This window comes from Lichenostomus cassidix, chromosome 6, assembly GCF_008360975.1.
Source record: "Lichenostomus cassidix isolate B80296 chromosome 6, HeHo_3.0, whole genome shotgun sequence".
NCBI lineage: Eukaryota > Metazoa > Chordata > Aves > Passeriformes > Meliphagidae > Lichenostomus > Lichenostomus cassidix.
In genome coordinates this window covers 449,288-472,805 of record NC_139487.1, presented here as the reverse complement: position 1 = coordinate 472,805, position 23,518 = coordinate 449,288, and the positions used below count along the sequence as shown (strand labels likewise).

The following is a 23,518-nucleotide window of genomic DNA, read 5'->3' as shown; positions in this document are numbered from 1 at the left end:
CCCAGCCAGAAAACCTTGTTAGCTTGAGCAAAATACCCCCTGCCTTTTTTTGTTTCTGTTTCTTTTGCCCCGTTTGCCACTCCCTGGACAGGCTGATTGCAGCTGGCTGAGGTTTGGGGCTGTGAATCAACCAGTATCTCAGCTGAAGCACACACAGCATCTGTTTTGTGACCAGGTCATTTTTTGAAATTAGTTTTCTGGTCAGGAGGGTTGTGCCACACCCATCAGTGCAGCGGTGCAGCAGTGCAGCTCTCCTGGGCCAAGCTGGGCAGCTCCAGAGGGAATGCCCCACATTCCCAATTAAACCCAGTCTGTGATGGAGTCAGGGATGGCAGGGGCTGCAGGCTGATGCACAGCTATCTTTTGAAAGGGAAAAGAAAATCTCCTCTCCCGCTCCTGCCCACCTCAGCACAGCTCCAGCAGTATTGAGGTGGGACATGCTGACCAGCCAGGCTGATTAAGAGGTACACAAGCTGTTGGCAGGACATCCTTCATGATATGCCATGATTGGAAATCCACTTGCTCCAGTGTAATCTGGCTTTGCAAGCAGGGATGGGTTTGCTGACACTGGCCTTTGTTTTCAGCCTGAAGACAATGGAATGAGTGGGTTTTTCTGGCCAGCTGTGGCTGTCCATCCACCTCAGTAGCTGGCTCCCCAGGCACTCTTTTTGCCTTCTGCCAGTCTGAGCCCTTCGGAGGCAATGGTTGGTGGCAGCCCAGGACATCTCCAGGCTTTGTAGCCCCTTGGTGACATGTGGAGCTATGCAAGGGGATGGAGTGGCTGCCCTCATGCCCAGCCTGCACTGCCACAGAGGCTCTGCTGAGTCACACCAGCTGCAGCTCAGGGATCTGAGCCCTCACCCCTCCAAAAACAATCAAACCTCACCCAGAGGGAGCAGAGTTCTTCTCCCACCATTCTTAACCTCTTCAGGTGTTGCAGACAAGCCTTGTTGCCCTGACTGGCACAAAACAAGGGCAGAGGAGGGTTGGGTGGCTGGAGGCAGTTGAGTGGCACCCGTGGGAACAGGGGTTTGGACATTGCCTCAGGCTTGGTGGGAAGAGGCATCCCGGGGTCTGCAGCAGAGACCCCTGGCTCTGGGTCTGGAGTGGGTGACCTCGGGTGCCACAGGGCTGTGGGATATACTCCAGGAAGAACCCTGGGAGTTTGTGTCAAATAGTCAATGGCACAACAGAGCAAAGGCAGCTCAGCAGAGACACAGCTCATCTGGAAAGGGAAGCAGTGTTTATAAATAGGGTATTCATGGCTAACAGAAAAATATCAACTGTAGTTGACAGGAAGTTCAGGGATGAGCCACCTGCGTTAAATGCTCCATAAAGCTCTAGCCAAGAACACAGTATTTACCAAGGTTTGTGCTCCTGCTTGGGACTTGGCCCTGGGAATCTTGGCTGGGAAATTTCCAAGGGGGAAAGTGTTACTCTCTTTTGTACTTTGAGTCAATAGAGGAGAAGTTTCATGATGTTTAGGATCATGTGTGAGAGTTGATCTCTGCTGGAACTGACTCTGATGGGCAATGCCTGGCCACTAGTGCATTGCTGGCTGTGTTATGTTCCCTGTCATCCCTGGGAAGCACAGGTCTTAGCCTTAAGAAAAGGAATTGGAGAAAAAAAAAGACATTTCTATGCACCAACAACCCAAAGATTTCCTTTGAAAGAATCCAAGCAGTGGCCTGTCATCTCCTTTGGAAAGGAAGAGCTTTCCTTCCTCAAGCAGTGGATCAATCCCACGGCTCCTGCTGCCACCTCAAGGGCAGGGCGCTGGGTCTGGGCTGGCTGGGGCTCTCGAGGCATTGCAGCAGCTCTCCCCTCACTGGCCACACTGCTGCTTCCAGCTGGGGTCCCCAGGATTGCCCCTCACACGTGGAGCATGATCCTGTGAGCTGCGGGAACAGGGAGCCCTTTATTTACTCCTTAGTGTTCTTACCTTGCAGCCTCACAGCAGGCTGTGTGCTTTGGGTGACTCATGGCTGCACTTCAATAGACAAAGGAGTTAAAGGACAAACAGGAGGTGGTAACCCATCTGTGAGTGGGGAGAGGAAAGGAGAGCCCTGCTTGGGCTTGAGCAGCTTGCTGACCAGGCAGGGAGAATGCCAGGGTGATAGGAATGAGCTCGTGCTTGTTCTGCATCTGGATGAGGCAGCTCAAGAATTCAAGGGCTTTTTAATTTTATGTGCCCTTTCTTTTTATTTTCCCTCTGCTTTTCTTTTTTTTTTTTTTTCCATGAGATGTTGAGGTTTTGTCTGTCCAGGAATTCACTATGGAAAATATAAATAGCTGTGACAGGGTCTGAAAGCTGAGCGAGTGAAAGCAGAGGAGATTTATGGCCAGGCTGGTTAAACCCTTGGCTGTTCATGAGCACTGACTTTATTGTGGAGCTGTAAAGCCATCCAGGAGGATCTTCAGAGGTGCAGTCCAGGGAGAAACCACTCACTGACACTCAACCTCGTTCCTTTTGCTCTTGGGAAAAGTGGGGGACAAGGCACCATTCCCAAAACTCGCATTGCAGCATCCAGAGGTCAGGAGTAACTTTGATATCTGTGGTTTCGCCTGGTCGTGATAAGTTTTGTGATTGCTGCACATGTGTGCACAACCCATGCTTTGATTCCCACAGTGGCTTGGCTGATGGATGGCATGGCTGATGGAGGGTCTCTGAGTGCCCACAGGGACCCCAGGGTTCTCCTCATGCCTGGGCACAGCTCTTGGGGTTTGGGCCAAGCCACTGCCCCGGGCTCTGCTCTGTTCCCATCAGCTGTCCCTGCGGCAAACCTGGCACAATGGGACAGGTGGGATGGCACAGCATGCCCATGGCACTTGGACATAGCTCACCCCACCTCTGCAGAACAGGGGCCTTCAAATCTGATTTATTTTCTCTGCAAATCCATCAGTTACACACAGAAATGTCTATTTCGAAATCAGCTGTGGGTGCTCAGAAAGGGAAAGGGGCTGTCTTTGATGTACTTGTTTATTTACTGACGGGTGAGGTTTATTTGTCTCCTGGGTTTATCCCAGGCCATAACCACCCTGTTTGTTGCCATTTGCCATCAGGTGTTATATTTAGCCACGTGTATGTGATGGCAAATACGCTGTGGCTTCTACTTTCTGTGGTGGCAAGTGCTGTTTTAAATATCTCAGATCCTTGAGATGTACGAGAGTATTGGAAATACTCTGCTTAGGGGGAAAGCTCTGTGTTTCACTAGCAAGTTTCCACATGTTTCTTGCCCAAAGCTCAGTGATCTGCGATAGCAATTCCTGATCTGCCTGAAACTGGACCTGGCACTGCTTGGCTGCTGGGAGTGTGAGCCAAGAACAAAATGCTGTTGTTCAAAGGACACACTTTCAAAGGACATCAAAAGGAAGATTTTTCTAGCAATAAAAACCAGAGTAACCATCCTTCTCCACAGTAGCAGGAGTGTGAAACTGGAGTGTGTGCTTTCCTTAGGATTAGGTTTCCATACTGGTAAGATGTGTAAACAGACACAGCAGGCACCTGGGCCCAAACCCTGCACAAGTGTGACCATCCCACTGCTTAGCACACGTGTGCTTTACACACTCAGCACAGGAGTTGCTTCATGCCAAACTACAAGTGTGCAGAAAGTCATAGAATAACCCAAAAATAGTGGGAAGTTGGTATTTTTGAGCCTTTAAGCTGCTCATCCATGTGTGACACTGGCTGTGCTGCAGTTTGTGGTTGGTGCTCACTGTGCCCCAGATCCTCCTGCCTGGGCAGAGACCCAGATCTGGGCAGGAGCAGCCTGTGCCAGCACAGCCTCCCTGTCCTGCACAGCCATGCTGGAAATGATAACTATAACAATAAACACAGCAGTTTTTATTGAGAGGCCACATACAAGTGGAAAGGTCAGTATGTTTAGAACCAATAGAAGAAATGTTCTTCTCACAGAGTATTGTATCCCTCTGGAATTCACGTATGGAGAAGATTTAAGCAGATAGTTTGGCTGGAGTAAAAAGAAGAACTTTGGCAGCATCACTATGTGTCCATTTATAGCATCTGGGCTGTGCAGGCTCTGGCCAGTTGTGTCTGCATAACCAAAGAGCTCACAGCAGGATGAGGAGGGGATAGGGCAGGATGGGCAGGGGATGGAAGCTGGACAGACAGGGAATGGGAGCAGGATGGGCAGGGAGCCAAATCCAACAGGCTGGCTGCCCTGACTCAGGCAGCTCAGCTCACACAGCCTCATGTGGAAACACAGCCAATCCTCAGGGAAGGCACAGGTTAAAGGCCAGGGAAATAGTTGGGTCACAGCTTTTGGATGAGAGTGAAACAACAAAAAGGAAAAAAACCCAACTGGGTTATTTCTGGTCGCTCACCTCTGTGGTGTTTACAGTCTGGGAATGACCACATTGCCAAGCACATCCCAGTGCAGCCTCTGCATCCACCCAAGGGAACATCCTCCTCCTGCTCCTGAGCTGCTCCTGCGCCAGGCACACTGAGTGTTGGGGATCAGGAGGGAGCCTGATTGGTACTTCCCAAAGAGGAGAAGGCGGCAGATTGCACTTCTAGTGAAGTCATTGGTTTTGTTACCAAAATCCAATAAATCTGCTGTTCTGCTTTCGTCTGCAGTCCATCCCATAAAAATATCCAGCTGATATATAGGAGAAGATGACTTAGCATGTCCAAAGCTTTGTGACAGACCAAGTTCCCTTCGGGAAAGGATGGGACATTCAAAGGGCTCCATAGCCCTGTCAGCTCCTTGGCCTCTCAGGTTTCTTTTGTCCTGGTGTGAGGGGGGAGAGATACCCAGGAGGCACACAGGAAGTTCCAGGTCATGTAAAGTTTCAATAGATTTTGATAAATAAAAGAAAGGTTTGGGAATTCCACAGGCTTCCCAGGGTGGCTGGTGGCCAGCTCAGCCCTGCCCAAGTGCCCAGCTGAACTCACCAGGATCCCTGGTGACACCCCAAACACACAGCCTGGCACTGTCACTGCTGTGGATCAGGGAGACTGGCATGAAGTTTCTGAAAGCAAACACACTTTGTGCTTCAAGCAGTGAAATGCTCCTTGTACCTCCAGCTGGCAGCACACCTGGCACTCAGTAGTGGCAGAGGGGATGGAGTGTGGCCCCTGCAGGGTCCCCAGTGCTGCCTTTGCCCCATGGCACAGACCTGCTGCCACCTACCCTGCCAGAGCCTTGGGGTGCTGAGGTTCATTTTCAGCCTTCAGCCTCCTGCCGAGAGCGTCCGGCGCTGTTTCCAGTCTGCTGAATTCCTTGTGTAATTATTATCTCAACCACCCCTCACTGTTCACAGTTTTTCTTATGAGTCACCAAATATTGTGTGATTTATACAGCTGTGTTTTGGGTTTGCAACAAGCACCCAGCTGAAGCCCTAAACCTGGATTTCTGTGGAATCAGGGAGTCCAAAAACTGCTCACAGGCCACATGGAAAGGGCAGGATGGACTCAGAGCCCAGATTAGATTGAAGGGTTGGCTTTGCACTCTTCAGGAGCAATTTATTTCCTTCTGGCTTCCTTCCTCCTCCTCCAATCCATCACATAAAATATTTCGAACAAGGAAAAGATGATCCAGTTCACCTCATCTCAGTGAAGGTTTTGTTTCCAAGTGCAGAGACAAGATGACGCAATGGAAGGGTCCCAAACCTCCAGTTCCTTGCAGTAAAAATAGAATTTAGGGGACTCACTGTGTAAAGTTGTTTTTTGTAGCTATAAAAAGAAAATGGAAATGTTTCCCTTTGGTGCATCTACATCCTTCCCACTAAATAAGTGATTTCCTTTTCTCCTTGCTGATTAGGAAGCTCTCCTCTGGAGGTTAGCTTTGATGTCTCAGGAAAAGAAAAATCAAATTAGCAAATCTACAGGCAAGAATTAGCATGGCCCCATTCCCTGGGCCTGGAATGAGGGATTAACCCTCTGACTGATTCCTGCTGGCTTCCAGCAGGCCAAGGAAATGGAAGTGCAGTTGGCTTAGAGCTCCCCAAGAGCAGAATAACAGGGTGATCGGGAATGCTGCCAGCAGCATTTGGGATGTACAGAGTGTCACACACTGCTGTCCCTGCTGTGGGATGGGCACTGGGCATCCTCCATCCCTCATGGCTGGACCTCAGTCCCACCACCCCAGCCCCCCAGGACAGGGGCCTGAGCCCCACTGAGCCACTTCAGTGTAAAACAGGAGTCCAGTGACAAACCCAAAGTGCTGTGACAGGAGCTGAGGGAGCAGGAGCAGAGGAAAAGCTGCAGGTAGGATGTATTTGCTGTGGATCTGTCCTGCCTGGAAACCTCAGCTGGCTTAGCTCTGCCTAATGCATTTAGGGTTGTTCAGAGCCAGTGTGACACAGACAAGTCCATGTGCTCTGTTTCACTTTCTGGATAAGCACCAAGCTTGCAGACCCTGCCTGCAGACCCTGCTGGGGGCAGCCTGAGCCCCTCAACCCGAGGGCACAGCACGACCCTCCGGGGGCTGGGACAGAGCACTGCTCTCCTCTCCCAGCCATACTTTAGGGCAGAAACAGAATTCCCACCCAGATCTGTGTGAAACCAGAATTGCCCTTGATGGCCAAGCCTCCATGGAGTGCCCGGTGGTGGCTGCACCTCATCCCCATTCCCAGCCACCCTGCTGGGATCTGATCCCTGTCCCCCTCCCCATGGGCTGGCAGGACAGCAGGAGCCCATCAGTCCCCCGAGCCAGGCAAGGGCAGTGCATTCAAGGTCTGTGTGTGAGCACTGTTCTTCCATTTCCTCTCATTAAGCAAAGCCTCTGCCTTGTTTATCTGAGCTATAAATAGTTTCCCCATGTCTGTGTTTGCTCTCACTGTGGTCACTGGGAGGCGGAGTTGGGGTTTGGGGATGGGGTTTTAAACCTGATGGGGTTTATGCCTATTACTGGTGTCAGAAGGGAGTGCAAAACCAGATTAAACACAGAGAGATTAAACAGAGAGATGCAGAAATGCATCTAAAAATAACCCCATGGCTCCGTAGGGCAACAGGCGCCAATTGTGCTCAGGGCAGAGCAGTGCTGTGACACTAACGAGTCCTGTGATTGCCACTGGTGACAGATGGGACATGCATAAATCCCTGGGATCTGTGGGACACCTCCGGGGCACTGCTGGCACATCCAGGCACGACCTGCCATGGGCCCAGTTGCATGGGCAGCACTGCTCAGCTCTGCAGTGCAAAATCAAACTGGTTTGACCCTCAACCCCATGCAGAAGACATTGGGGTGCTGCAAACCCATCCTGAGCAGGGGTGGAGTTGGTTCCTCGGTGAAACCCTGGTGTTGTGGCTTTGGTGATCTGCATTTTGTGCCTTCCTGGCCCGGGGGCAGGGCTGTGGCCATAGCAGCTCCGGGAGGGGACACCAGCAGCTCCTGGCACAGTGGGACAGGATGCCACATGCTAAGGGCTGCTGGCCTCTGCCTCTGAGCCCCTGGAAGGACTCGGGCAGCTCGAGTCCCTGTCACACAGACGGAGCCACTGTGGGGTCACTGGGCAGGAGCTGCCATGAGGAAATGGAAAATCCCAAAGCAGAGGAGGCCGAAGCTGATTGCTGCACACACAGCCATGCCTGAGCAGTGCAGAGGAATTTTGGCTGACGGTGCTGCTGGGCGGGGGGAGCCGCTTGGACAAGCCCGGCTGTGGAATTAGCATGTGGCTAATTCCCTATCAGGTATTAGTAACACCTAAGGGTGGAGTAATGGAAAATGTGGAGAGCTGGCACACTGGCTTGAAAACTTGCTTGACGAGAAATAACCTTGGGCTGCTGGAGGTGGATCGTCGGGAAGTGTCACTGATGGAAGGGGGAGCACAGGTGGATTAGTGCTCTGTGAACAGACGCCTTTGTCTGGAGAAATTGCTGCTGATAATGGAGATATTCCCCTCCGTGTGGGGGGTGTGGGGGTGGGTGGGTGGGTGTGTGGGTGGGTGTGTAAGCACCATCGATGTGTTTGCACTGCCTGCCTCCCTCCTGGAAACAGAGCTGTGTTTGGCATGTGTGTGCTGGCAGTGCCAGCCCTTCAACTGCTTCCCCACTGCCACCTCACCTACACCGGGCTGCCACCTCCCTGCCACCTCCCTGCCACCTCCCTGCCACCTCCCTGCCACTGTGCTGCCTCTGTGACTCATGAGCCATTTTTGCAAATCCCAGCAGCAGGGGAGAGGAGAAAACACACTGCCCACCTGTGAGCCCAGCTATCCTTACACCTGCCACTGAGCATGCAGCGTTGAGCACTCCTGCCATGAGTCACCCTGGAAAGCTTTCAATCCCCACTCTTATTCCCACGAAGAAAGGTGATCAGTTTGGCTACAGCTTGGCACAAATTTTTCACCAGTAAACACTTTGGCATTTACTGACATCCGGGAGTTTGTTGAGCAACGCAGTATATGACACATGGGGAAATGGAGACTTTTAAATGTGGTGAGCCTTAGGAAAACTAAGGAAGTGTTTCCTGACGGAACTTTCAAGTTGCTCTCCTGGTCTCTCAAAGCCCATCTAAGCACTAGAAGGAGCTCTAGGGTCTCCCTGGAGTCTTCTCCTCTCCAGGCTGAGCAGTCCCAGCTCTCTCAAGCTGTCTGGTGTCTGCATTGTCTGGTGACACCTTGAGTTTTTCTTTAATAATTTAATTTATCCCTTCAGATTTGCTCAATTTTTGTTCACCAGCAACCCAGGTTCCTTGGGTACCCTGCCCTTGAAGAGAGTGGGTTATCCCTGCCACTGCTCCCTGTGCAGCCACAGAACAGATGAAATCACACTGAGCACCACAACTTTCTGAGATGGCGCTGAATCGTCACGGCAGCATCGCATTTCTACACAGCACAGTGACAAACTCCAGCCTTTTATGCCAGGGTTGTTTTAAGTGACTTATCCTGGTCTGAAATTACCCCAAGCACAGCAGGCACTGGCAGGCAGCAGGGGCAGCAGGCAGTGCTCCCGAGCACATGGGCTGGGGGACTGGGGGCACCAGGGCTGTCCCAATTCCCTCCCCATTCCTGGTGTCCCTGCTGCTGACAGGAGTTGTGCATTCCTGGAGTTGTGACCTACATTTGCAAATATTTAGTCTTTAGTTTTGACCTCTTGGATGTGTATTTCTTTAAATCTCTACATTCCATCAAGCTAACTCTGAGTGTTGCCTTTCCTTGGATTTAATTTAATTCCAGCTTTTAGCTTTGTGTTTTGTAGTGATCTTACTTGCGGGAGAAAGGCTGTGAGAAGGCAAAGCCTGGAGGAAATATAAAGCATCCAGCAGCAGGAGCCACATCTCTGCCCCGCCAAAGCATCCCTGCAAGGGCCACTGGCAGTGTCCTGGGACACAGGAGAAAGTCACAAAAGTCCCAGGTTTTTCTGCAAATAGAATAACAGACAGATTGACAACATCTTCAGAGAGAGGGAACAAAAGGAGCTCCATAACATATATCTCAAGGATGAATTTTCAAAGTCTGCATTTGAAAATTAGAGCTGAAGGCTCTGAGGGACTCATCTGTCACTGAAACCTTGCTGGTGACTAAGGAAAATGTCCAACCCAAAAATGTAAAAATCATGAATCATTCCTGAAAGTCAGAAAATGTTTCCTAACTTTCATGACTTCAGACTAACCCTCAGCATCCTGTTTGGCCTTTGTTCCAGGGCTGTGACTCAGGATCCACTGGGAGAGTCACCCCAAGAGTATGGAGGCACGAAGCTTAGCTTTGAAAACAGAGTGAAGGGAGACATGATTGTTCCCAAAGCGTACATGTGTGTGCATTTATGTGTATTGCTGCTTGCCTGTCACTCCTCTGTGAGAGAGAGCAATATCCCTACTCCTCATTTCCCAGGGCCCTGGCACACAGCTGTTGAGGTTGGCCTCAGGTGTGGAGCAGCAGATACTTGCTGGGCACTGTCACTGTCACACCTCAGCATGATCCCCACTGCCAGTCACTGGGTTAGCTTACTTACAGATATATTTTTATGTGAATATAAATATAAATAATAATAAATAAATATAAATATAAATATAAATATAAACATAAATATATATAAATATATAAATATATAAATATATAAATATATATATAAATATATATAAAATAAAAATAAAAATAAAAATAAAAATAAAAATAAAAATAAAAATATAAATAAAAATATAAATATAAATAAACAGCTGTGTTTGTGTGCATGTGTATGTATATCTACATCTGTATATAGCTCAATGTGGTTTACAGAAAAATGTGAGAGCTCCTGGCCATGGTTACTTTGCAATTTCAAATATATCTATTCAGAGATGGAGGAAATAACCTACAGCTAAGTGAATGATGGGAGCAGAATGGGACTTCAGTTTCCTGCAGGAGTTGTGGCAGTCAGGATTGTCCTGGTGGGTCTGTTCCTCCCCCTGCAATCCCCACTGTGATGGTTCAAACCTGGGAAAGAGAAATCACTGGTAGGAACTTGGGCACCAGCCCAGTGTCTCTCCTTCCCAAGGGCACAGTATGCAGTGTCAAATAACCCTAAAGCAAAGGCACCTCTTCTGCTGTTGGTTTTCATTATTTCTTTCCTCATGCAGAGTCCTAGAAATTCTCCGTTGGAGCCACATGAATTCCAAGCTGCTGAGAACACTTCTCCATTTTGTGGGCCCCTTGGACAATTCCCACAGGGTCTGGGAATCCCAGGCCAAAACCCAGTAAGTGCTCATCCACTGGGGAAAATGTCATGTGTCACCATGACCCCTCTGAGGGGAACCTCAGGCTGCACTGCGTTCCCCATTTCCAGAGACCCTGATTTTACAAACGCCAAGGAACTGATATTAATTATGAATTGTGCTTTATGAGACGCATGAGAGGATATGATTTTTGCCTTGTATTTCAGGTTGAGAAATAATTGCTCCACATAACAGATCCTCCCCTGGGATTCCCTTATGCATTTCCATTTGCTGCAGCTGCAGGAGAATCACTGACTGCACCATGCAGCCCCAGGGATCAGCATGCAGGCAGCTCTCAGTGGCAGGGCTGGTGGCACAGTGCCTGTTCATCCACCTTCATTGGCCCCCAAATGATCATTTTCCTCCTGCTCCTCACCAAGACCCTTGGGTTTAACTAAGAAAGCCTTGCCTGGGCTCTTAGCTAAAATCCTGGAGTCCCTGTCTCGCTCCTCTGGATGACTCCAGGGTAACTGGGTGTTGCTCAGGTGAAGAACCTTCCAGCTGGGCTGTGAGTGGATATCAAAGGTCCCTGTTCAAGGGGGGAGCAGGCACAATGTCCCCAGTGCAAAGCCATACCTGGGGATGTGAGATGCCCAATCCCCTCCCTGCCGCTGCTGAGCACACACCCTGGCACCTCTGTCCCCACAGGGACACTAGCCTCGTGTGTGATAAATATGAACAGAACTTATCACCATGCAGCTGGCAGCGCAAAGCATCCTCCTGGGGAATTAATTAGAGGAAATGTGGAGGCAGTGGCCATGATATGCAGATCAGGATGAATCACAGTCGCTGAAGAGATGAGTTTTGTGCTGCTGCAGTGCAGGCAGTGGGGGCACAGGGTGCTGGGGTCGAGGTGCTGAGGTTGGGCAGGATGGAGTGAGTCAGGGTCACCAGAAGTGTTCTTTCATCGGCTCTGTGTATCGAAGATATCTGCTCCATCCTTTGTGTGGGGAGTAGGGGGGCTCCTGCCTTCCCACCAGCTTTTACCTGATGGTTTATTGTCATGCAAGGAGCCATTGCTCATAGTGGGTTTCCACACCAAGAAATGCAAATTTCATTTCTTGTGGAAGACAGTTAATAAATGCTCCTCAACAGTTACCCTTGTTAATAGCTCTTTAATTCTCTAATGAATATTTATGAGTGGTTGCCTGAAAGCAGTGAACCTTGGACTGTATAGACTGATATTGATTGTGTTTGAAATTAAAAGAATAGTGATTTTTTTTCTCTTTTGGTGGAAAAGCTGAACAAGAAGACAGTCACAAATTCAGAGTGGGTTTTTTAAATTATGGCAGGTAATGAATTATTGAAACATCTCTTGCCAGATAAGTGCCTTAAGGAGGGTGATTTGGTGGCAAATCAGCAGCCTCTGCTCATTTTGGGGACCCAGTTTTGTCCCTGCCCATTGTGGCAGTGGCACCCCCAGGCAGCCCCACTTTCCCCCTGCAGAGACTTTGCTCCCTATCAGAGTCCTGCTGAGCTCTCAGTGCTGCTGCCACCAGGGCTTCCAGGGTACATTGTGACTTCAATAAAACCTGAGTGTTCAGGCACCTGGGCTTGGTTTTGGCTGGTGGTTTGTGATTTCTTACCCAGAGCCCAAGCATTCTCACAGCACTGTGTTCCCAGATGGATTGTGTTCTCGTCTGACTGCATATCCAATGGACTGTGGAAATCTCCTTATTAGTATGACAGTGGCAAATCCCCGGGGCTGTGATTCCTGCCTGCCTGCCGTGTTCCAGGGCTGAGGCCTCTCTGGGAGCCCAGCACAGAGCACAGCACTCTGCTCAGGAGAAATGACTCAGCTCCAGCCAGGCACCACAGATGGATCAGCTCAGACAAAGGCTGCTCACCCCTGCAATAAGAGATGGACTTGACAAGCTCTGGGCATCGCTGTGACCATGGCACAGATTGTGGGCATCAGCTTGTCTGGGCACCCTTTTGCTCCAATCTTCTTGTTTCTTCTGGGTTTGAACATGAAGAAAGCAAGTAATACTGGATTTGAAGAACAAAACATCAAACACTGGTAAATGTTTTTTTCCAAGGGTTGCCAGATGAGTTCACTTGCAGGAAGACTTCCAGCAACTCACCCTGCTGGTTGCAAACCAGTTGGGTGGGAGAGCAAAGCCCTAGCTTGCCCGAGGGTGGTGGCAGTGGTGGCTCTGCCAGGGGCACAGCACCCCAGGGACAGGGGTCAGTCCCCAGAGCCTGGGGCAGGGGTCAGTCCCCAAGCCCCCTCTGCCCCATGCCTGTGCACTGCCCCCAGTGAGTGGACATCAGCCTGCTCACCCCAGCATGCTCCAGACACTTCCACCACTCTCCTCTCCAGGGCTTCTGTTCCCTGCTGGGCACCCTCTGGCTGACATGGAGAAGATCCTCAGGCAGCATTTTGTCACCAGAGCTTTTATAAAATGGCAGAGAAGCTGGTGTGAGGGGCTATTGGCTTCCATGCTGGATCAGCTTTAGAACAATAGTCATTTAAATCATTAGGAAATTCTGGGTTTGGTGCTCACTAAGAAAGCCAAGAGGGATGCAGGGAGCCTATTTGCTCCAGTAGTCTATTCCAGAATATTCTGGAGCATCCATATATCAGAATACTTTATTTCTGGATTGTTTTTTACCCTTGAGGACATGAAAATCCAGCAGTTTGTGAGTGCCAATTTTTTGTTTGCAAACAGGAGCAGCACAGTTGGCCTGAAACTCATCTCCATGTTCATGATCAATGCAAATTAGGTTGGAATGGGAGTTGATTAAAAGGGACACAGTCAGTGTTTGGCAGCATCCAAGTTCCAGACTGGGTTTCTCTGTTAGCATCTATCCATATTTCCATGAGATTTTCTTTATTCTGCATAGTACTTCATGGAAAAGTGATAAGAAATAGCTGCTCTTCCAGTGGAGAACAGCACACACGGGTGCAGTCACATTGGTTTTTACATATTAAGCTCCTGCATGTTCGTATTAAAATCAGTGGAACATTTCTCCCTGGAATAGTTTCAGCGGGAGGTGAATCTTGCACTAAATTGTGCTTCTAAAACGGCAATTTGAAATGAAAGATTTTAAATCAGAGTTTCACGCTGAGATTTCCGACTGCCAGGACAGCTCATTTAGCTGTTGTTGAGCTGAAGTCTTGTGAAACTGTTCCATGTCTCCACTTCCCACCCTCCTTTTGGATAAAATCAAATGTCAAAATGACAGCATTTCCCACAGGAGATTCCTCTGTGGCTGAGTGAATTCCTTGCCATGCATTAGCTGCTGCTGAAGGTTGGTCACCACATGCCAGTGGAGGAAATGACAGCAATCCTCACAGGGGATGCAGCTGCAGAGGGAAACTGAGGCAGGAGCAGAGCCCTCAGCATGCTGTGCATCTTCTTGCAGCCGGGTAAGCTGAGCACAGCACTTCAGAGTTTGTCATGTGCACCCCACTGTCCCCAGCTGGGAATCCAAATGTTCCCAGTCTGGCTCTCCCTGAGCTAGCTCAGTTCTAGCTGATGTGTGCTTGCAGGCAGGCAGCCCCAGCTGCTGGAGAATGGCTCCTGGCTGTAAAATGTAGGTCACTGGAGCTCTGCAGGTCCTCACACTGGAGGTCTGTAAATCCAGCAGTTTGTGCTTTCAGAAACCTGGGCTGCAGAGAGCAGAGCTGAGTTCCTCCTTTGTCTACTATCAAATTAACTAAACGAAAATTAGAATAACAAATCAGGAAATCCAAGTGCTAGAGTTGCAAGTGTTGTGGGACCTTACAAGGAAAATCTCCTTTTGCTTTCAGGCTGCAAAGGAGTTCAGTGTCTTCTGGAAGGACTCAGGGTTATAAGGAAGCCCTTGTGCAGCCTGTTTCTGTTCAGAAATCATGAAGGCATCCAGAGAGGCCTCTCAGGGGGGTCCCAGGAATGGAGGCCACCTCTGAAAACAGGGCTCAGACTCCAGTTACAGAGGATATGCCTGGGATTGGGATGGACTGTAATCAGTGAGCTCTGGTGCAGGTGAATTTATGAAACCAAGAACACCCATTACTGGGTTTCCTTTGTCTGCTTTGTTTATTGAAACACTGAACCTTCTTATGAACAGCTGTATTTATTTCTGAAAATTACCAAGTAAAAATTTAAATTATTTCCTAAGACTAGAAGAGTAAACATGGAGAATGCTGGGCTGTGCATGGGCAGGCTGTGATTCAGGTGCCCAGCAGCTTTTGCACGTGCTCATTCCATTTTCCTTTGTTTCTATCCTTGCTGCTTTTCCACTGAAAGACTGAATTTACCTAATAAATATTTTTCTTTTCTTAAGTTCCATCAAAGCTGTCTCCATGGTACTTGGTATCACTGCTCAGAGTGAGCACTGACAAGGGCAAGCTGGACTCCTCACCCTGCCTGGTGTTCTCTTGGTTTTCCTGCCCACAGTGAATACCCAAGGAGGGTTGGAGAGCAGCTGTGCTACCCTGGAGGCAGCAGGGACCTGCAGCTGGAAAAGAGGCCAAGAGCTGATCTGCCAGAGGCAAGTGGGGAAGGAGAGGTCAGTGATTCACGGAGCTGTCTGGGCACTGTGCCACCCTTGTGTCACTGCTGACGTACTGCCCTGGCCATCCCCTGGCTGCACAAGCACAGCTCTGAGTGTGCCTCATGCCCAGCGAGTCAAACTGCCAGCTCTGGGGGTGACATTGCCCTGCAGGGCTCAGGGCAGCACGATGGGCTCTGTGGCACTGGCTGGCCCTGTCTCCTGGGCAGCAAGCCCAGGGCAGAGGCTCGAGCAGCTCGTGGCCTTTGGCACAACCTGAGGCCATCCTGAGCAGAGGAAGGTGGCAGTGGGGGCTGTCTGTCCCTCAGCCATGCCTGGTGTGTGGTGCTGTGTGTGGGATAGGAGCAGTGGGATGGGAGCAGTGGGGTGGGACAGGGACAGCCCCCCCCGTCCCCAGCACCCCAGTGCCACCACAGCAGCTGGCACAGCGCTCCCTGCCCAGCGTGCAGCTCATGTTGCAGCAGCACTGTGCCTGAAGTGCTGCTGTCTGCATATCCTTCCTGCCGGGGAATAATCCAAATGTGCTGATGAACTGGAAAGTACTGGATCAGGAGCCCTGGCTGGTGTCCCAGCAAGAGGCTCTGTGTGTCCCGTGGCACTCAGTGTCCCCTGCTCAGCTCCCACCTCCTGAGCAGCAAACCCTGTCTGCCCTCAAGGTGGGGGTGACTCTGCTCCACTGTGAAATGCTGGCAGTGATCACTGATGGATAAAATATTCCCTGAACTGCAGGGATACCTTCCTGAAGCAGAGATTAGTGTTTTAAGCACCTGACAATGATCTGACCTTGGAGGAGACTCCTGGTGTTTTAGCTCTCAGGATGGGATGGAGAAACGCTGGAGGGAGGAAAACAAACAAAAAAACCCCAAACACCCCAAAATCAGGGTAGCTGTTGGTAGCTTAGTTGGTAGCTGCTGCTATTTTACCTGCTGATATCTGTAAAGGGTGCAAGGAAAGGATCCCATTTCTATGGCATCGTGAGGAACCTGCTTCATCCTTGTGTTTTCTGTGGGTATTCAGCTTTTGCAGATCAAGGGAAATCAAGGTACTGTGGCAAAGGCACAAGGCTGATTTTTACATGTTTTCATCACTACCAAAAAGATCTGTAGAGGGAGAACTTGTCTCACTAAATTCATGGTGTTATTTGTCCCGGAAGGAAGGTCCAGCCCTTGGGATTAAAGCCTGGATCAAATTGTGCTCCCTCTCTAATCTGGTGTAGTAAAATGCTAAATATACCAAAAGACTCTTAATCATGCAATATATGACCAACCCCTTCAGTCCTGTCATTCACTCCGTCACTGCCACCATTTCCCAGAGCTCATTTGGGTCAGGCAGAGGTTTCTGGTGCAGGAAAACATCCTGTTTTTCCTTTCATCTGGATCACCAGAGGGTTTCCAGCCTGCCTGAGAGCTGGATGGGATGTGAAATGGTGGGTTTGTGCTGCTTTGGCTCTTCCTTGGTGCTGGAATGATGGGAGGCTACTCAGCTCAGTTTGCTTTGGTGTGCTCTGAAGGCATAAATCAGAGTGCTCCGGGTGCCTGGCTGACAGCATGGCCCTGCCAGGCTGAGGATAACCTGCCCGACCCTGCTTTTCCCCACTGCCCAGTGACCAGGGGTACAGAGCTGCCACCAACGCATTGCAGATCTCACAGGGGTCTTCAATGGTCTCTGCAATCCCAGCTTTGATTCCTTGGCAAGTCCATCCTGCTGGATTTGGGTGGCACCCTGTAATGTCTGGAGAAACATGGTTCTGCTCCAGTGGCCCATCAGAACTGAACTGCGAGAGGCTAGTGGTCTGAAACTGTCTCTGTGCTCATGAATGTGCTAATCTGAGAGCTGTGATTCCTCACGGGGTGATTATAAAACACTCAAAGCCCACCTGCCCTCAGCAGGGAGTGGGAATACCAAGGACTTTGGCTCAAGGGCTGTTCCACCCGTGATGGTTTCGTGCCAGTGCAGGGGGAAGGGCTGGGGGAGCAGCACGGACAGGACAGGTAATCCTGCACTGCAGTGAGCCTGGAATGCACAGAGCAGATCCTGGTCTGCTCATGCTGGGAGCTCTGGGATAAGAGCTCGTGTTAGTGCTTTGGAGCGATGCTAATGTCACCTTGTCAGGAGGGCATCAGCCTCAGGCATGGCTGGGCAGGGGGAAGGCCCAGAGCACAGCACAGCCCTGCACCCTCCCAGCCCCGCAGGGAAGCAGGAATGGCACTGGTGATGCTCCCCCGTGGCCATGTCCCCTTGCCCTGCTCCTCACTGCGCCACATGAGTCCAGCTCCTCGTGCTGCTGCAGAATTCAGTTGTCCAAAGAAATGTTAATCTTGGCATTGTTCAGTGTATTTTCCCTCAGTCCCAGTGATCCACACCTCTCCAGCTCCCTCAGGTCCATCCCCACCCCAGTGACTGCAGCCCCCTGGCCACCCTGGGCTGGGAATGAAGCAGGACTGTGAAGCTCCATGGTGTCACCCACAGCATCTCCCAGCAGGAGAATATTTTCCCAGGACATCCTCACAGCTTGGGGCTTGGTGATGCTGCTGCTCGAGGGCACAGTGCTGAATTCAGCCCAGCAGACACAGCCTGCATTCATTTTGCTGCAGTCTGGTGCATTAATACAGTAATTATTAACTATTATAAATCATTTTTATGAGATTTTGATCAATAACATCTCCTATTCTAAAAATATACCAGGAAGATAAGAAGGCACAAAAACATGAGTGCCAAAGAAGCTACTTTAATTTCCTAATATATTTCGTGCTGTTAATTGACAAGAAAACTGTTGCTGTGGGGATTGAAGAATTAAATTGCAGCTGCAGGATGAAAATTTCAAATGAGGTAACATTTTTGTCCAAATGGCTGCTCCATGTTGGGGCAGATCCTGTGCTGGCTCTTCTGGAGGTTGCATTTCGCTTGTAAAATTCAAGTATGCACGCAAAGAGCAGCACTTCAGCCCTGGCTGTGTCACAGCTGTGTCATTCAACCACCGAGAATGAGGTTTGTATTCATGGCTGAACTGAATGAGTCCAAGGGACAGCTGGGAGCAGAGGCTGGGGGTCAGGGAGCCCCACAGTGGGGGTGAGCAGGGATCCCATGCAGGGCAGCAGTGACAGTGGGCTGTGCAGCTGTGCAGCTCCTGGGGAGCCACAGTGTGTGTGCCTGCAGCACTGCAAAGGCCACCACTGCCCCATGTCCCCAAGTGCCACATCGACATGGTTTTTTAATCCTTCCAGGGATGGGAACTCCACCACTGTCCTGGGCAGCTGTGCCAGGGCTGAACAGCCCTTTCCAAGAAGAAATTTTGCCAAATATCCAACCTAAACCTCCCGTGGCACAACTTGAGGCCATTTCCTCTTGTCCCCGTTTTCCCGTTCCTTGGTAGAAGAGGCCCCAGATGTCCAGGGTTTCCCATTAAATCCATAGTGACCTCGGCAAGCTGTTAAATCAGTGAGAAACCAGCCAGTGACGGAAACTTAGAGGAGGTTTCTTAAAATCCCTAAACAGAAAGAGTCAGGGGTGTTAGACAGGGCTGGTTAGAGCTGTTGGACAAAATCCTTGTTTTCTGCCCAATAATTGAGCCTGACTCTGAACAAATGGCTATCTGGAATCCCCGAGGATGGTAAGGATGTGGGGCTGCATTTGGGTTAAAGCTCATCATTCTCAGCAGTTCGAACACCAGTCACTCATTCCAGAAAAAGGCCAGGCAGATGCTGCCCATGGCTTGGCTGGGGGTTGAGGCTCCTGGGACTCACGGAGGCTCAGCCCGGCCGGGGTTCTCTCAGCCCCGCTCGGTTCTCTCAGCCCCTGGCCGTGCCGCTCATCCCATCTCCTGGCCGCAGCCTGGAACAGCAAGCGGCAGAGCTCGGCAGCGCCAGGAAGCCTGTGGGAATGCTGCAGGGAAGCAGACTCCTGGTTTGTTTTATTTGCACAGAATGCTAATCCTCTGGAATTAGCAAAAACCCAAATGCCAGGTTTTTTGTAGAGAGGGAAGGGTGGTTTGACTTAGTCGTGTGACTCACAGATCCTGGAGGAGAGCTCGGGAGCTGTCAGAACGTGATTCTGTTCCCTCGGACCCGTGGAAGCTGCAGAGCTCAGCCAGGGCACTGCACAGGGATTCCTGCCCTGGGGAGTTGCTTGCAAAAGCCGAACTGCAGCTGAAGTCCAGGCGTCTGTGGATCCCAGCAGGGTGGGTGGTGAGGAACACAGAGCCAGACCCAAATGTTTCCCCCTAGGAGCTCCTGAGGGGCACCAGAGCACCCTGGACCTTGCAGCACCGCTGGGGCTGTGCTGCTGCCACGTCCCCCTGTGCTTTTCTTCCCCCTCAGCTTTGCTGCTGGTCTGAGCTCTCAGCTGCTGGTCCACAGCTGTGGCCAGCTGGTGACACGTGGCCTGATGTCACACCGTGCCACCCAGGCTGCTCCTGCTCCCACCCACCTGCCTGCAGAAGGCACTTGGTGACTGCAGTGCCACTCCCTTGAGCAGAGGCATGTCCTGGCTCAAGGAATGCCTTAAGTTCAGGCAAAATTTTGGAAGAACGTTTCAACATTTGGCGAGTTTCCAAGTAGGAAATACTGGCTGCATCTCATCTAGTCCTGAGAGCAAAGGTTCACAGAGCTCCTGGCCTCACGGCTTTCAGATTTGTTATACTTGAGTGTGACAGGACACACCAGATGAAACATGTAGACAGAACCAGACACAGAGCTATCCGGCACGGGGCACAGGGAAGCCCTCAAACCTCAGGGTCTAAACTGCTCAGGCAGTGGGGTTTCAGCCAGAGATGGGCAGCAGCAGCACTGCCCTTGTGGACATGACCTGGCTCTCCTACACCTCATCAAACATCACACACCATCTGGCAAAATAAAACAAAATCATGGACAGCCATTGGAGCCTGTCTGGGACAGGAGACACCCACAAAGCAGTGATTTGCCAGTGGCTTTGTACTGTCAGTGTTGACTCATGAGTTCCTGGAGACCCACAGCTCCCAGTCAAACCCTCTGACTGTCCTTCCTTGGCAGCTGCTGGCTGGTGGCTTCTCTGAGCACACAGGACTGACTGCTCGGAGCCTGCGTGTCCTGTGAGTCACACGTCATTTGGACTGAGCTAGAGGTGAGCCATGTTCTCTACAAAGCAATCATCCCTTGCCGTAGCAGCTCTTGGTACACAAAGCCAACAAACTTTTCTCTCAGTGGGAGAGATTCAGGCATGGATGAGTTCAAGGCTGAGGTTTGCCTCAGCTCTACCTGGAGCTGGTTTGCTCCACACTACAAACCTGTCAGAAGCATCTGAAAAGTGCTGAGACAGAAGTGGTGCCTGCAGCTGCACCTGCCAACGCAGCACTTCGTCCATGCAATTCCTCATCAGTGCCTCTGCAGGCTGCAGCTCATTGGGAACATCCAGCCTGGGCCTCGGGGTAAAACCGGATTTTATGTGAGTATCTTCATTGCCATAACTTTGCTCTGGTCTGTGAAGTAGGAACAGAAATAACTCCCTCAGGAGACCTCCCTTTTCTTTTTTTCAGGCATGAGTCTCACAGACACAAGGCAGAGCAGATAATTAAATTTGAGCCTCTGCAGGCAAATGAGATACTGAAACCCATTAATTATGTATCTCCACCCAAACCCCCCAACACCCTGCAGCCAAGTTAAACTGGGCAGCTCAGGACAGCCACTGTGTGGTGTGCACCCCTCCCAGCCACACACCCAGAGCTACAACTGCTGTGCCATTCTGGGAAACCCAAAGAAATAAAATTACACTTGAAAGCATTTGTGAGCAGGAATGGGGAGGTTTGGATCCACAGCAGTTTCTGCTCTGAGGGCACTGCTGGAGACTGGCAATGGCACAGACACTACCCACACATGGCACCACACGTTCCCTGGCTTTCTGATCCCAGGAGCTTTGGTGTTTAAAACGTGTTGTTTTATTTTCCTCTGGCACACAGGACTGAAGAGCTTTAGAGAAATTCCATATGGCATCTCGAATTAAAACAAGGAATGCAGCTGCTTCTTATACATGAGGTTTGGAAGTCAGCAGGGCACTTGTGGAGCCTAATAGCAGCTCTGGGTTCACAGAGAGCTTGCTGACCACACCAGGAGCACAGACACTGTCACCAGCAGCTCCCAGGTGGCTGGGGAGACCTACCCTGTGCAGCCAGCTGTGGGTCACCAACTCATGCTAGCAGCATTCCTGTGGTGCCATAACTGATGCAAAGGAAGGACATGGGCAAACCTGGGAGCAGGCTGCACCGTCCCTGTCAGGGCACCTTCCAGGAAAGTCTCCTTGCACGAAAATGTCATTTATTAAAATAACTCTGCCCATGAGAGACCAATATAGCCAGGGAAAATCCAGAGGCTGGCTGGCTGCAGAGCACATGCTGCCTGTGCACAGGTGGAAAAAACCAACCTGTCCCTCAGTGCCTCTACCCAACAACCCAGTGGCCAGGGTGAGGAGTGAAGCCCCTGGGGAGAATACAGGAGGCTTGTTTCAAGGGCTCCACAGATTGGAATGAGAAACAGAAATAAGGGTTCACTTGCATGGCACTGTGCTATTTGCCCATGGTTCAGGAGCTGGAGCTTTTCTGACGATGACAAATTCGTTCCCTGAGGCAGTGCAGATCACTTCTCCCCATTCCGTGCTCACTTCTGAATCATCCCTCATGGAGCTTCCAGCAGCCGCAGCACTGGAAGTGCCACAGGAGCAGAGCTGAGCCAGCGGCTGTGCCCTGAGTGCATTGAGAAACACTCCCTGCCTCTCTGAATTGGGATATGGAAAAGGACTCGTCCTGCTGTGAAACCTCTCTTTTGGGACAAAACTCTCTTGTTAACACAGCAGGCTTGGGACTCAAATGCCTGGACTAGACTGTTTTGCCAAAACACTGCTGTAATTCCCTTATTTCTCGCATGAATTCGGGAGCAGAAAATTTTCCTGCAGAACTAAGGGTCTGTGGGAGTTCCAGCCAGGAATTCACTGGGGCTGAGCTGTGTTTGCCCTGCACTTCTGCCACACGTGCCAAACCTCTCCTTTGGCTTACTAACTAACTAACACAACTCACTCCCAGCAGGACAGCACTGCCCCTCTGCTCAGCCAGGAGTCAGACTGCTCCCCCCACCCATCACAGTGCCCCTTTCTTGTGGCTGGCCTGGCAGCTGCTTGCACGTCAGAAAACAATTTTGGGATAGAGATATGCGCTTTTAAGCCTTGTTTGAGATAATCAGTGTTCACTTCCCTCTGTTTTAGAAAATAATTTATCATGCTGTTGGGATGACTTTTCCTTTAATCTCCTTCCACAACCAATCCATTGGAGAGATGGATCTGATTTGAGAAACTCATCTGTCTGAGAAAAACCACCTCCAGTTCCTGTTAGATGTGATCTCTCCACCTGTTATCATCTTATTTCTCACTTCCATTATCACCAAATGCAGATGTTTATCAGTAGCACATGGTAAAGCAGATGTAAATCTCAATCTGTCTGTGGAATGCAATCCCATTCAGCTGCAGTGAACACTTAATAGTGAACACTTAAAACTTTCTAAGCGTTCTCCTTAGTAATGGTTTTCTAAACCCCATTTGAACATGGAGTTGATATTGCAGCAGAAGAAGGATCAAATGAATAAGCTTCTTAATAAGGATTTTATCCAGTGTCGTAAAAAGAATTACATGAAAAAACTCCACCGGCTTATGTGCAAGAATTGTATTTACTATGGGCAATTGAAGAAGAAATAAAATTCTACTTCAGCCTCATTTCGATTTGCAAGTTATGAGAAATGCTTCTGGAAGGAGCTAATAAATGTGATGAATGCACCCAGCGGTAATTGATCATTTATATAAAAAATTCTGGCAAACATTTAATTCCACTATTCATTAAAATGTTGCCCTTGCGAGACATAATCCATAAAAATGATCTATCTAGTAACCAAGATGTCAGGGATCTGAGATTGAGGGTGAAGGTAACCTGGGATTCCAAGAGACAAATTCCAAATGCTGATTCTCCTGCAGGTTAATGCAAGTGGTCCCTGCTCAGCCCAGTGCGATATATGAGGAACAGCCTTTCTCTGCCTTGCTTGAGTACATCATTTTTAAGCACTTCTGTACAATATAAAGTTTCCAGTGTTGGGAAGAGCAAACACAAGTTCTGGACACGTTTTTTCTGCTCAGCTGCTGGGCTGCATTGTGAGCAGTGCCATGTCCTGCCACAGCCCTCAGCTTGGCCCCAAGCCCCCCCTTCAGCCCAGTATCACCTGAGATCCCCAAAATCACTTGGGTTCGTGTCTTGGCACATTCCTCCTTTGTCCTGGGAAGGCATATTTGGCTTTTCAGGCAGTGTCTGGGGGTGTGCCCAAGTTGTGGCTCAGGGGATCCAGCACCGAATTACTCTT

The 23,518-nt window shown here is 50.1% G+C and overlaps 1 protein-coding gene across 1 annotated transcript in view; it reads left to right on the top strand.

Moving 5' to 3' along the window:
* The window catches only part of PWWP2B (PWWP domain containing 2B), a 39,984-nt gene extending 28,066 nt beyond the window's left edge, over nucleotides 1–11,918 (top strand). The window contains exon 3 of the mRNA XM_085064541.1: nucleotides 10,521–11,918. The gene's annotated coding sequence lies outside the window, so the exon portion shown is untranslated. The remainder of the gene's footprint in view (nucleotides 1–10,520) is intronic.
* The last annotated feature ends 11,600 nt before the right edge of the window (nucleotides 11,919–23,518 follow it).